Source organism: Balaenoptera acutorostrata, chromosome 8 (genome assembly GCF_949987535.1).
Source record: "Balaenoptera acutorostrata chromosome 8, mBalAcu1.1, whole genome shotgun sequence".
Classification (NCBI taxonomy): domain Eukaryota; kingdom Metazoa; phylum Chordata; class Mammalia; order Artiodactyla; family Balaenopteridae; genus Balaenoptera; species Balaenoptera acutorostrata.
Window position 1 is genome coordinate 115,033,009 of NC_080071.1, and position 12,487 is coordinate 115,045,495.

Genomic DNA, 12,487 nt, shown 5'->3' on the forward strand with positions numbered 1-12,487 from the left:
CAAAAATCTAAAAAAATGATACAAGATGAACTTAGTTACAAAACAGAAGCACTCACAGACTTAGAGAATGAACTTTTGGTTACCAGGGGGAAAGGGTGGGTGGGGGAGAGGGATAGACTGGGAGTTTGGGATTGACATGTACACACTGCTATATTTAAAATAGATAACCCACAAGGACCCACTGTATAGCACAGGGAACTCCTCTCAATATTCTGTAATAATCTAAATGGGAAAAGAACTTGAAAAAGAATGGATACTTGTATGGGTATAACTTGCTGTACACCTGTAACTAACACATCATTGTTAATCAGCTATACTCCAGTATAAAAGAAAAAATGTTGGACTTCAAAGAAGACTTGGGTCATTGGAGCTGGAGTAGGCAGGGAAGTTTCTTAGAGGAGAATGGCATGCCCGTAGCTTTCAGGTCTTCTGGAATAATTTCCACACAGCCGTAAACGTTCTCTTGACTCATGCGCCCAGGGAAGCAGTATGGTATGGAAGACTCCAGGCTTAGGAGCCTGACAGATCTGTGTGAAGATGGGGTTCACTTATGCAAGATATTTAGGTTTCTAAGCCTCCGTTTCTTGATCTGTAAAATGTGTGTGATAGGACCTCTAAGAGCTCTTGTTAGGTTGGATAACTTATACAGAGTTCCTAGTGTCTTGATAGCAGGTTCTCAATGAATGTAGGTGGTGTTATTGGAAATAGGATTAGCATATATACACAAAGGTCCCTGACTATTGAAAAGTGCATGATGCGATTGAGTTTATACTCCTCTTCTTTATATCCTTTGATGAAGGAGATCTGTCTCTTCACACTTTGAGCTAGGAGTCCTGAGACTGTCACAGAGAGAGTGGGGGGAAGGCAAGAAGGCTGTGAAGAGGCTAAGTAATACACAGAGGGACCCTTGCAAAATTGAGAACTATAGTGTGATAAATAAATCCGTCGCTGCAGTCACTGGTAAGGGCACAAGTTTATCAGTGTGTCTTGCAATCTTCAGAGTTCCAACTTTCATTCTCCTCCCCTCCCAGAAGAGTATTAACTGGAGTTTACAGCTTAAACACTCTCTGGGGTTCTGGGCATTTATTTGCATAGCACCTTGGACACCTCCTGGAGGTGATTCCATTATCATTTCCTTATCTGGGTTCTCTGTTTACTTCAACACTTGAGGTTGATTTAGTATCTTACAAGAACCAAACATTGTCTTGCAGACATCATTAATCTTGCCTTTCTTAGCCGGCCTAAGTGTGAAATTAATCAAAAAGGAAAGGGAAATTAATAATACGTTGGTAGTCACAATTCATCAGGAGACCTCACAGCAGGTATGAAATTAACTTCGAATTAATACACACTTCAACAAATTAAAGGTATAGGGAAGGGTTATTTATTATTTAGGAAATGCCCCTTAATGCTTCCCGCTTTGATAATTAGTTAGATGATGGGTGGTGTCTGGTGATAAGACCCATTCAGTTTTGTGAGGTCGCCTTGGGACCCATGGAAAGCAGCAAATCAACGTTCTTTTTTCATGTTTCACTTAGATAAATGAGACCAAGCCAGATGGTTAATACATACTTGTTTCCTGTCAGTTGAAAAGGTTTGCCCAAACACTTGCAGTTTTGATCTCTATTTACAATAAACTAAATTTGATCCCGGGTTCTGTGTTTCCTTGTTATGACATGCAGTAGGATCAGTTTCAAAGGATACATTATTATGCACACATTGTGGAAAAGAATGGAGCGTTATAATTATAACTCTCTGCTACAGCTTTTGCCGAGGTTGATAAAGGACAGGCTTTTGTTACTGAATTGTTCCTATAATTACATCAGAACTAACAGGCATCAGTCACCTTCCATTAGGGGTGGGAGAGAAGGAGCCTTACTTATTTAAGTGATCACATAAGGTGCCGAATGAATCATCCTCAGCCTCATCGTGATGAATTAAAAATAGAAAGGAGCAGTTGACATCATCCTATAGCAGGTTTTTAAGGAACAGAAAAATGGCAGATAGTTTTTTAAGGAAAAGAGCTGCCTGAAGTGATGTCCCAGGCCACATGTGACTAGCCTATTGGCAGCAGTTCTCAGACTTGAGACTACATCCCAGACTCCTGGGGGGCTTGTTCAGATAGATGGCCGGACCCCAGCCGAGTTTCTGATTCGGTAGGTGTGCGGTGGGGTCTGAGATTTTTGCATTCCCGACTTCCCCAGGTGCTGCTGCTGCTGCTTCCGGGGCTGTATGTCGAGAGCCATTAGGCTAGGGGAGAGAAACAGGTGTAACGCGGATGGTTCCAAAACCAGAATTTTAAGATTAATTCCCTGGTGGCTGTTAAAAATAATTTTGATGAAAATACTGAGTTTTGTTTGGGGTTATGTGCCAGTTTTGTAAAGGGGATCTGCTCTTTGTGACGTTGTCAATGAATGTTAAAAAATAGTTGCAAACCTTGGTAAGTGGTCTCCTGGCCCGTGTCTTGCTAAAAATCTTGGGTAAACTTGTTTGGCTACAAGTATTCTCTCTGTAATCCAAGTTAGTGATGAATTCGGAAGTCGCAAGGAATGCAATTTTTTTTTCTTACTTGTAAATCGAGCACTTTACCTAGGGACCATCTGTAGAACGGTCACATTAAGTAAGGGTATTCCAGGGCCCAAGGCACTAAATCATTGTTAATTGTCACACCTGCCTGACAAAATAGCTGTTAGCAAAATCAAAATGTAATGCATCGGGCACCACCAGGCTGTGGTTTCAGGCTTCTGACCGGTTCTAGAACTGCCCTTTTATTATCCTATTAGTTTATTATCCTCTTATAGGAGTAACAACCACAGTAATAATAATTGCTAACATTTGTAGAGGGTTCGCTGCCTCACTGATGAGGCAGCCGTGCTTTTTGGGCGCAGTAGTTTGTGAATCCCCCCCCATCCTTTCTGACTGAGGCGCTGTGGTTATCTCTCCTTCAGACACAAGGAGGCAGAGGCGTGGAGAGGCACTGGCTTTGTGAGGTTGGGCCTCTGCCTTTGAGTCCGGGCAATGTGAGCCATGTGAGGCAAATTTAGATTGGAGTCTGTTTTGGGAAGCTCTCAGTGGAGCCTTGATGAAAGACCTCACCGAAATGGAAAGATGCTAGCAAGTTTGAAATGTGATGAAACCAAACGTATCAGGTCAAAATTGTAGAAGTCCTGGGGCTTCCCTGGTGGCGCAGTGGTGGAGAGTCCGCCTGCCAGTGCAGGGGACACGGGTTCGAGCCCTGGTCTGGGAGGATCCCACATGCCGCGGAGCAACTGGGCCCGTGAGCCACAATTACTGAGCCTGCGCGTCTGGAGCCTGTGCTCCGCAACAAGAGAGACCACGACAGTGAGAGGCCCGCGCACCGCGATGAAGAGTGGCCCCCGCTTGCCACAACTGGAGAAAGCCCTCGCACAGAAACGAAGACCCAACACAGCCAAAAATAAAATAAATAAATAAATAAATAATTTAAAAATATTAAAAAAAAAAATTGTAGAAGTCCTGATGTCAAGGACCACTCTAGATCTTTGTAACTGGGCAAAATTGTGCTGTGCGGTAAATTTAGCCTCTCTGCCCAACCTAAGGTGAAAGCCATATGAAGCCACTCTTGTAATAATGGGCCTTTTTTTCTCTGTGACTGTCTGATGTTCCTTAAGGAAGATTGAATGACTTAAATCTTATAATGATAGGGAACTATACTCAATATTTTGTAATAACGTATAAGGGAAGAGAATCTGAAGAAGAAAAAATATATATATATATATATAATATATAGAAATATATATTAAATTGAATCGTGCTGTACACCTGAAACACAATATTGTAAAATCAATTATACTTCAATTAAAAAAATAAAAATAAAAAGAAAGGAAAAATTTAAAAAACGCTTATAACGATGGTCATGATTTGTTTCTAATGTGTAAGCGTTCAGTGGTCTTATCGTTGGAAATCTTTTTTCTAGGCATGAAGATATTTTAAGCAGAGCCATAAACTCCCTTCAGCTATTTGCTCACATGAATCAATGTAGGGACAGCTTTGGTGTTCACAATGAGCCACCTTTGCTTAGGCTGTGGAAAGAAGAGAGGGAAAGCCTGCTTTGAGTTGTATCCCCGGTCACATAAAGATTCTGAGATTCTCTATTTGGAGAGACATTGTCCATAGGGAATAAGAGGATGGAACAGTTGAGTGTAAAATTGAAAAGGGATCAACCCAACAGATGACGGTGCTGAAGGGCATTAGGGACAAAGAGGTGTGAGACCCACCAGTCTGGAATTGGCCTCCATTATCCTGTGTCATCAGATGCAGAGTAGGTGCTGCAGAGGTGGTCCTTGAACAAGCTGCGTTTATCATGGCTTACCTTTAGAGATGCTTTGAATGGGGAAGGGGCGATAGGCAAGGTACTCAGATGCAGATTTCTGATAGAATGCCGCTCTAGAGGGCAGAGCTCATCAAGTAGATTATTTTGTTTGTGGGTCATTTATAATATATTTTATCCGAAATATAAAATGAAAGGGGTATAGGTTGGTTGAAAATGGGATTCCAATTTTTCCTAGCTACTCTCTATCTCCAATGATTGCTACCTTATTCTTTCTAGATTGAATTGCATTCCCATGATCTCTATTTACAAGTGCTTTCACAAGTTTAGGTATAATTAAAGGAGGAAAATCAAAGCATAAGCCCAGGAAGAGATTGAGGGAGCCTATTAATACCTAGAAAAGATACTTTGGGTAAAATCTTGATGAAAGCCGTGGAGTGGTGCTGGTTTTGAAAATTAGGAAGGAGAAAGGACTTCCTTCAACATTTTCTTTATCTATAGACGCAGCTAGAAATGGCTATAAACTTTAATCTTATATACTTGGCTCTGCAGGGAATGCTATTTAAGATTAGTTGAACATTAAAGCTTTGCTGAGGATAAAAGTGAATGGCCTTTGGGTTTCTTGGTGACCACGAATTTTGCTAATGTATAGAGCCAGGCATAATGCAGTAGTTTTCGTATGACTCAGGGAATAGCTTGTCTGATTCTTAAAGTGAAGTCGAGATTGAGTTCTTAATTAGTATGAGTATTATTAAAGAAACTCCAGATTTGAAGGCGTTGGGGGAGGTGAAGGGTAATGAACTTTTCTCTTCCTTTTGGCACATGATGAACATTTTGACTTATGAATCATACCAATCTCACTACTGGTGTGATTCATTAAGTCACCACGGCCTGTGCACTTGATCGCAGTATTCAAAGGCAAATTGCCATGTAATATACCAAATTAGGTGTTTATGAAAACCTACAGAAAAGAGTTAAGGCGCTGAAAGTAAGTTGATATTATTTCGGTCGGAGGCACATGGGTGTTCATTTTGTTAGCTGATACTGCTTACGTGAGAATGTGTTTTTGATGTTGACCAAGATGCTTAGGACTGTTTTCTTGAAATGTATCTTGGTGCTGCTTACAGGAGTTAGTAGCTTTTTCTGTATCATGATAACCCATTCCTTCACCTCAAAGCTATCTCAGAATGAAGCTGGTACAAAAGGGGCCCCGTGGTCACCAGCATTGATTCAGTTCCTTCCAGCCTTCTACCCTTCCTTAGCAAGCATTTGAGGCCAGACTGTTTCATGGAGATGGTGGATTTGGAATGACAGCAGGTTGAATCTGCTCTTGTATGTTGCCCCAGTGCACCCAACCCTCTGCTTTGTTCAGAGACTGTTGACACAGACGAAAATGTTAGTGCTGTGAAGGGTAGTTATATGCTGCAGACCATATAAAGAGAATCATCTTTGTATTAAAAAAACAAAACTCTTTTCAGACATTTTCCAGCAGAATATGGTACATGTTCTTCCATGAGGGTCTTAAGTAAAAAGTAGACCAGTTGGCTAGTCTTAGAAGACTTCTGGGCAGTTAGCTTAAAGATGGGTCTGTTGAGCATGGTCTTTATTCTTTTTCTCTCTCTCTCCTTCCCTCCCTCTCTCTCCTTCCCTCCCTCTCTCTCCTTCCCTCCCTCTCTCTCCTTCCCTCCCTCTCTCTCCTTCCCTCCCTCTCCTTCCCTCCCTCTCTCTCCTTCCCTCCCTCTCTCTCCTTCCCTCCCTCTCTCTCCTTCCCTCCCTCTCTCTCCTTCCCTCCCTCTCTATTGAGCTCTCTTTCAGTGTTATAATTCTCTGCTGATAAATTCCACGAATATCAGAAACACACTGTATGTATCCGTTAAAGGACATGTTTTCCCCCTTTTGTTTTTCTGTAAAGGAGTTTTATACAGGGAAAATATTAGTGATATCAGAAGCACATAGTAGGTATATTTCTAAAATGGCTTTTTACTGCTTTTCTGGTTTTATTCAAGGTGAAGCAGGTACAAGTAATCTGTTATATTTAAATGAACAGGCTTGTAATTCAACTGGCTTTATCTCGTATTGCAGACTCCTTGGTTTTTTGTCGTAGAGCTATGTATTTTTTAAATCGTGTGTATACACCTACTTGAGACTGTGTGTATAAATTAATGTAGTCTAGTCTGGAAAGCATTAGGATTGGTAAAAGCTTTGGTTTAATGCCTCCTGAGACTTGGAACAAAGAGAGGTTTTGTGGAGATGCTCCATCTTTGCCAAATGTAGCCTTACTCCTGCTGAACTAATAATGGATGGATTTGGATCCTAACAAGTGAGATAATGTAATTTTTTAGGTAAATGCCTCTGGGTGTTGAAGTGATAGGGAACGCTCACCTAGCTATTTTTCGGTATTTATCTTAAAAGGCAGTCGGGTTCCGAAATGTGAGAGGCCTAGTTCGCAGAAGCTCTTTGTCAGCCTGTCTGTTTGCAATGGATCAAGTTCTTAAAGAGGAGAAACTTAAAAATGTCTTTGTCCTTGTGATTGCAGGAGTGATTACTGCTCTATAGTAGACATTGGAGGCGGATCCATCAGGCCATGTAAGTACCATAGTAAGCACATATTTACCTGGCTAAGCACAGACCCGGGATATTTGCCCTTAGGGGGAGAGGACCTAGGATTTGAGTCAGACGTTAGCATTTGGAACCATCAAAATGCACCACAGTCCCAAAGGGCCAGGGCGTTGCCCTTCTAGTGCAACTCAATCCCAAGGAGACATACGTCTCTGGCTATTTGGTTAAGACCTGGTGGAATTGATCTTTTGGGTTAACTGGGCAAGAATGTTTTGTCTGCCTCGAATTAGTAAAGTGACTGGAGCAGAAGATCATTTATTACTTAGTCATTATCAAACGCAAATGTATTGGGCTGGATTATGGCCTGATACTCTTAGGTGGAAGGGCTGGCCTCTTCAGACACAGAGGATCATGGTGTGAACATAAATAAGCAAAGCCAATGAAGTGGAGAGTGTGACTCAATGACTGCACAATCTCTGAACTGTGTCTGTATCAAGGAATTGTTCACGGAGTACATTTTCCTAAGACCCCAGTTATGAACATATTTTACGGAGGAAGCACTTTGCTGAGTACTTCCTTGTTCTAACTGGATGAATAGCCCTGAGTGCTTAAAACCACTGTCTAAGCTACCTTTGAGAGTCACCTTGGTAAATCAGACATTCAGCTTGGGAGCAGAATTTTTGGATTTTACAGGCTAATAGGATTTGGGTGTCAAGGTTATGGGGCCAGAAGAATGAAACATGAAACATTCATAATTCTTGTTTCTCTTATGTGTGTGGATCTTTGAACAAACTTTGTCCCTAACAACATCACAGGAAAATCCACTCCAGCAACTGACAAGCAGATGAATGTCTGATGTGAATAAAAGCCTTAGTTAGATCTCAAATTATGTGACCATGTGACTTTTATCAGAGGCTTCTCTCTAGCTGTCACCTTGAAAGTTTGTCCCGCTGGGAGAAATCAGAGAAACAAGAAGTGTCTCCGTCAGAACCTTAAAGAGATTTTGCGTCTCTAAAGACATAGGGTTTTGTCTAAGACAGAACAAGCATATTTAATCCCTCTTACACATCCCCCTACCTCCACATCACACACATGACTGAAAGGGAGTGGTTTATCAGTTCAGGGACCGGACAAGTAAACCATCTATCTTCAAGGGTCTGTTCTGAAACTAGTGAAGTGCCGACAGATAAGGAAGTCCGTTCACTGCCCTCCAAGAGGTGCCAGGCATGGCAGCTAGGGCTGTAGCAGGCTGGCATCGTGGCGACTAGGAGCTGGGTCTGCGCTCCCTGATACCCAGGTGCAGTGGCTTATGCCCTGGGAAGGATGTGCATCTTTCTGCCTCTCCTCTGCTGTGATTTTTTTTTTTTTTTCTTTTTTTCCTGCACTGTGTGGGGTTGACAGTCTTCGTGGAGCAGGCAGACGTGTTGGCGTCATGTGGCACTCCTGGGCTGTGTCTACCTGCCACCAGATATGGTGTCTCCTTCCCCCTCCAGCGCGCCAATACCTAGCTGCCTTTGGGAGGGCCTCTTGGCTCCTTTCAGAATAACTACTGAAAGAGCAGCTGTCTGTCAGCCTCCTCCAGAGCCGTGGAATTGGGCTGCTGTCAACCTGCTGGAGGAGTTCCCAACGCAGCAGACTGGCTGTCACTGACATTTATAACTTGAAAGCCGTATCACAGATGAGTTTGCGTGTCTTACCATCTTTTAAATTAGCCTTCAGATTATAAAGCACACTCTCCACACTTTGACAACGCCCAGGACTTTGGAGGTGGTTGGGTCTTCCTGAAGGTGGAGAAGCAGTCACCCTTCTCCCCTGGCCATTTTGTAAAACTGTCTTTCTTCTGATTCAACGGGAAAGAAGTTGTCCCAGCTTTAGGCTTGGGTTTATGTGTAACCATGAGTCAGTGTAGATCAGGGAAATGATTGGCTTCTGGAAACAAATGACCCTAACTCTGCCACAGAGTCTGTGGTAAGAAAGGGTGTTGCTGGGAAATGGGTGTCGGAAAATGTTTCTCACATAGGTTGGTAGATCCTGTACCTGGTTTTTTTATGCCTTAGTTTCTCAAAGAACCATTCATTTCTGGAGACCTGACCGGAAGAGAACGATGCAGTGTTGATAAAAATGGAAGTTAAAACCATAGGCACCCCAGTAGATCTCGTGAACACACACTGCCAGAGGAGAAGGCTAAGGCCAGGAGGGCAGCAGAAGGTATGTTACTCACTGTGGGTCTGTCTAGACCGTACCTTCCTTGAGCACGAGGGTTGGCCTTATTCCTTTTCACACCACCAGTGGCGAGTACAGAACCTGGCATGTGGCAGCAGGATGAGCCGAACCAATGAGTGTCAAAAAGAAACAGGTGTTAGGTAGGAAAAATTTGGTTTCATTTTCTTTTTATCCCGCTCATGCAGGCGTTGAAATATAGTCATCAACAAATCCAGATGATGGAGTTTCAAGTTCATGGCGTTCTCCTGTTGGCATCAAAGATGAGTAATCTTGGAAGAGGTGTAACAGAAATGGGGGCTTAGATGGCAAGTCTTGGATGCAGTTAAGATGAAACAGCCTTCACTGTCCGTGCTCAGATTTCTTTCTGTGGTTCCCAGGATGTTAGTCACGTCTTGGGAAATGTCAGTGCCTGACCTTGGCTGTGTGCTGTGCAGCCGTGTCCACTGCATGGCCTGCCTGGAGTGGGGCAGGGACAGGCTCTTGAGCCAGCCTGATGGTGGCCGCAGGATTTGGGAAGAGAGTCAGCTGAGGATGCTTGTCACCTTCCCGGCCCTTCGCCTGTGGTGCACATTGGATCTCCATCTCGGCCCTCCTTCTCAAAGCCCAAGAGGTGCCTGCAGTCTGAGTAGACAGCTGCCGCCCATTGATAGCTGGGCACGTTGGATTAACCCCGCCGCCCTGTTGGCCCCAGGGAAAGGTGGGGTGCAGGGCAGAGGTCAGGGCTGGGGCTGCCCCTTGTCACCAGGCCAGACGTGGAACAGCAGAGCAGTTGTCTTCCCAAGGCATGCCTGGTTTGGACTGGGTCTAATCAGCATTCCCGGTTTGTGGCAAGACGTTTCAAAACAGCGTCATGTGTCTGTTCTCTGGCTATACTTGAAAAAAAATACTGAGAAATGTTTAAATATTTCAAATACCCAGACAAGTGCGGAGACTTAGTGGAATACTTGCGCATTTACATCCCTCTCGAGCCCCTGCCTTTCTGATCTCGTGGATGACACGTCTTAGTAACTGTGAAAGGTGCCGATGTTGGCGTCTGTTAAAATTACCATCCTTTTGTCCCTGGAAAGTCTAAAAAACGTGGCCTGCCTGGGACGGAGACCTACAGCAAGCCCCGCGGTACCCACGCTCCGGGGAGGGTTGGCGCTGCCTGGCTCCGCCCTTTCTCGTGGTTTCGTTCATTACGTCCCTGCCCCGTCATTGTCGTCTAGACGGTTTCTCTTCATTCACTTTCAAGGAGGTGTATGTGTTTAAATCCTTCTCTCCAAGTCGTCCTCCTCCACTAGTTCAGGGCTGCCTTGTAATGGGCAGTTCCGTGGGTCCTGCTGGACAGAGCTAATGCCGTCTCCACGTCCCCTTCCCTTCCCGTAATACTTCACCATACCTGATGCCGCACACGTGACTCAGTCTGTCAATAACCTCTCCTGTCTCCCCAAGCCGGCGTGGCATCTCTCCACGTATGGCGACCTCCGTGGAGGAGAAAGGCGAAGGCTCCTTTACTTTGCGTCTCAGGTTTAGGTGCTGGATAGAGAGCTGTTGGGCAGGCTGAGGCTCTCCCTCGCGTTAATTAACGTGGGTAAGAGCCACGGACGGTTTTTTTCTTCTTTTACCGTGATGGCTTTCTGGGACCGTTGTTTTAACTGTGTGGATGGATTCACTTTTTTTTTTTTAAGGGAAGGCTATTTATTTATTTATTTATTTAGGTTGTGTTGGGTCTTCGTTTCTGTGCGAGGGCTTTCTCTAGTTGCGGCGAGTGGGGGCCACTCCTCATCGCGGTGCACGGACCTCTCACTATCGCGGCCTCTCTTGTTGCGGAGCACAGGCTCCAGACGCGCAGGCTCAGTAATTGTGGCTCACGGGCCCAGCCGCTCCGCAGCATGTGGGATCTTCCCAGACCAGGGCTCGAACCCGTGTCCCCTGCATTGGCAGGCAGAGTCTCAACCACTGCGCCACCAGGGAAGCCCTGACTGATCACTTTTAACTCTTCCTTTTGGTCTGAGCTCAAGATGGCTCACGGGAGTCAGTGCCCACTGCGCATGCATTGCAGGGGCTACCGGAAAGTTTACCACCACCCATTTAAAGAGAGATGCCTCCTGGAAAGGAAGGGTGAAAGGTAGAGGAGAGCCTGGGTGAGGGTGAGGCAGGAAGGATTGGGAAAGGGGGTGCAGTGACCATGGGAATTTGGTTGAAGAGTTTGGGGTGCCTGCAGAAATGGAACCGTTTTTTAAAATTCTAAACCATCATGGTCTGGTACCATAAAAACAAGTTGCTAGAAAAAGTGAGATTAAAGAAAGTAGGAAGTGGTCCCCTGCGCACTTCGCGCTGCGAGTGGCGCGGAGCGTGCGGGCCGCGGTCTGCAGCCGGCGCGCCATCTCTGCGCCCAACGCGCCCTGCCCGCCGCGGCCCTGGGGACTGCGGGCGGGCGCCATCCGGGCGCTGCGCACCGGACCCGCTCTGCCGTCGGGTCGTAAATTCACAGACAGACATGAATGGGTAACAACAGAAAATGGTGTTGGAACAGTGGGATCAGCAATTTTGCACAGGAAGCTTTGGGAGATGTTGTTCACTGTAGTCTGCCTGAAGTTGGGACAAAATTGAACAGACGAGGAATTTGGTGCTTTGGAAAGTGTGAAAGCTGCTAGTGAACTCTATTCTCAGAGTCTATCAGGAGAAGTAACTGAAATTAATGAAGCTCTAGCAGAAAATCCAGGACTTGTCAACCAATCTTGTTATGAAGATGGTGGGCTGATCAAGATGACACTCAGTAACCCTTCAGAACTGGATGAACTAATGAGTGAAGAAGCATATGAGAAATACATAAAATCTATTGAGGAGTGAAAATGGAACCCCTCAATAAACTAGTTTGAAACAACTTAATCTAAAAAGAAAAAAAAAAAAGAAGGCAGTGTAAAATACTAGCCTTCAATTTTATTGTAAGATTCAAAGACATAGAGTTACCCTGTCCACTGGCTGTAAAAGTTAAAAGGACACTTACCCTCAGTTTTGGTACCTAGCTCTTCAAAGACCAGAAACACTTGGTGGACCGGCTGCCCTCTGTGGGTGCGCCCACCCGCTTTGAGTAGTAGCGCCGACCTGGGAGATGGGGGTCTCGGCTCTGTTTCTGCTGGAGGGCCCACCCTGACCTCTCTGAATCCTGGTTTTTATGCTACAAAGTGAAAGTGTTACTGGTCTGCAGGGCACTGTTCTCCCCGACAGGAGATGGGGAACCAGGAACAGTGCCCATTCCTGTGTTCCTCACCCAAATGGTGATCTCTCTTTTTAGAGATCCGTCTGGAAGGGACCTGCTGGGGGGTTATTTCATATATGCCTTTGGCCACCTTGACCAGATGTCTGCCCAGCTCATTTGAAAGGCACACGTCCTGCGTTTGTGACCTTCTG

The 12,487-nt window shown here is 44.9% G+C and overlaps 1 protein-coding gene and 1 pseudogene across 8 annotated transcripts in view; both read left to right on the plus strand.

Annotated features, from left to right (window-relative positions):
• Positions 1-12,487, plus strand: part of MGAT5 (alpha-1,6-mannosylglycoprotein 6-beta-N-acetylglucosaminyltransferase) — a 359,084-nt gene that overhangs the window by 44,090 nt on the left and 302,507 nt on the right. For 4 of the 8 annotated variants that reach the window (XM_057550780.1, XM_057550787.1, XM_057550778.1 and 1 more), the window contains exon 2: positions 6,846-6,895. The exons of 2 other annotated variants lie outside the window; for them this stretch is intronic. The gene's annotated coding sequence lies outside the window, so the exon portion shown is untranslated. Of the gene's footprint in view, positions 1-6,845; positions 6,896-8,925; positions 9,077-12,487 lie in introns of all 8 variants that reach the window. 2 more of the 8 variants (XM_057550781.1, XM_057550782.1) reach the window with 1 other exon arrangement.
• On the plus strand, positions 11,095-11,926 carry LOC103014533 (glycine cleavage system H protein, mitochondrial-like; annotated as a pseudogene).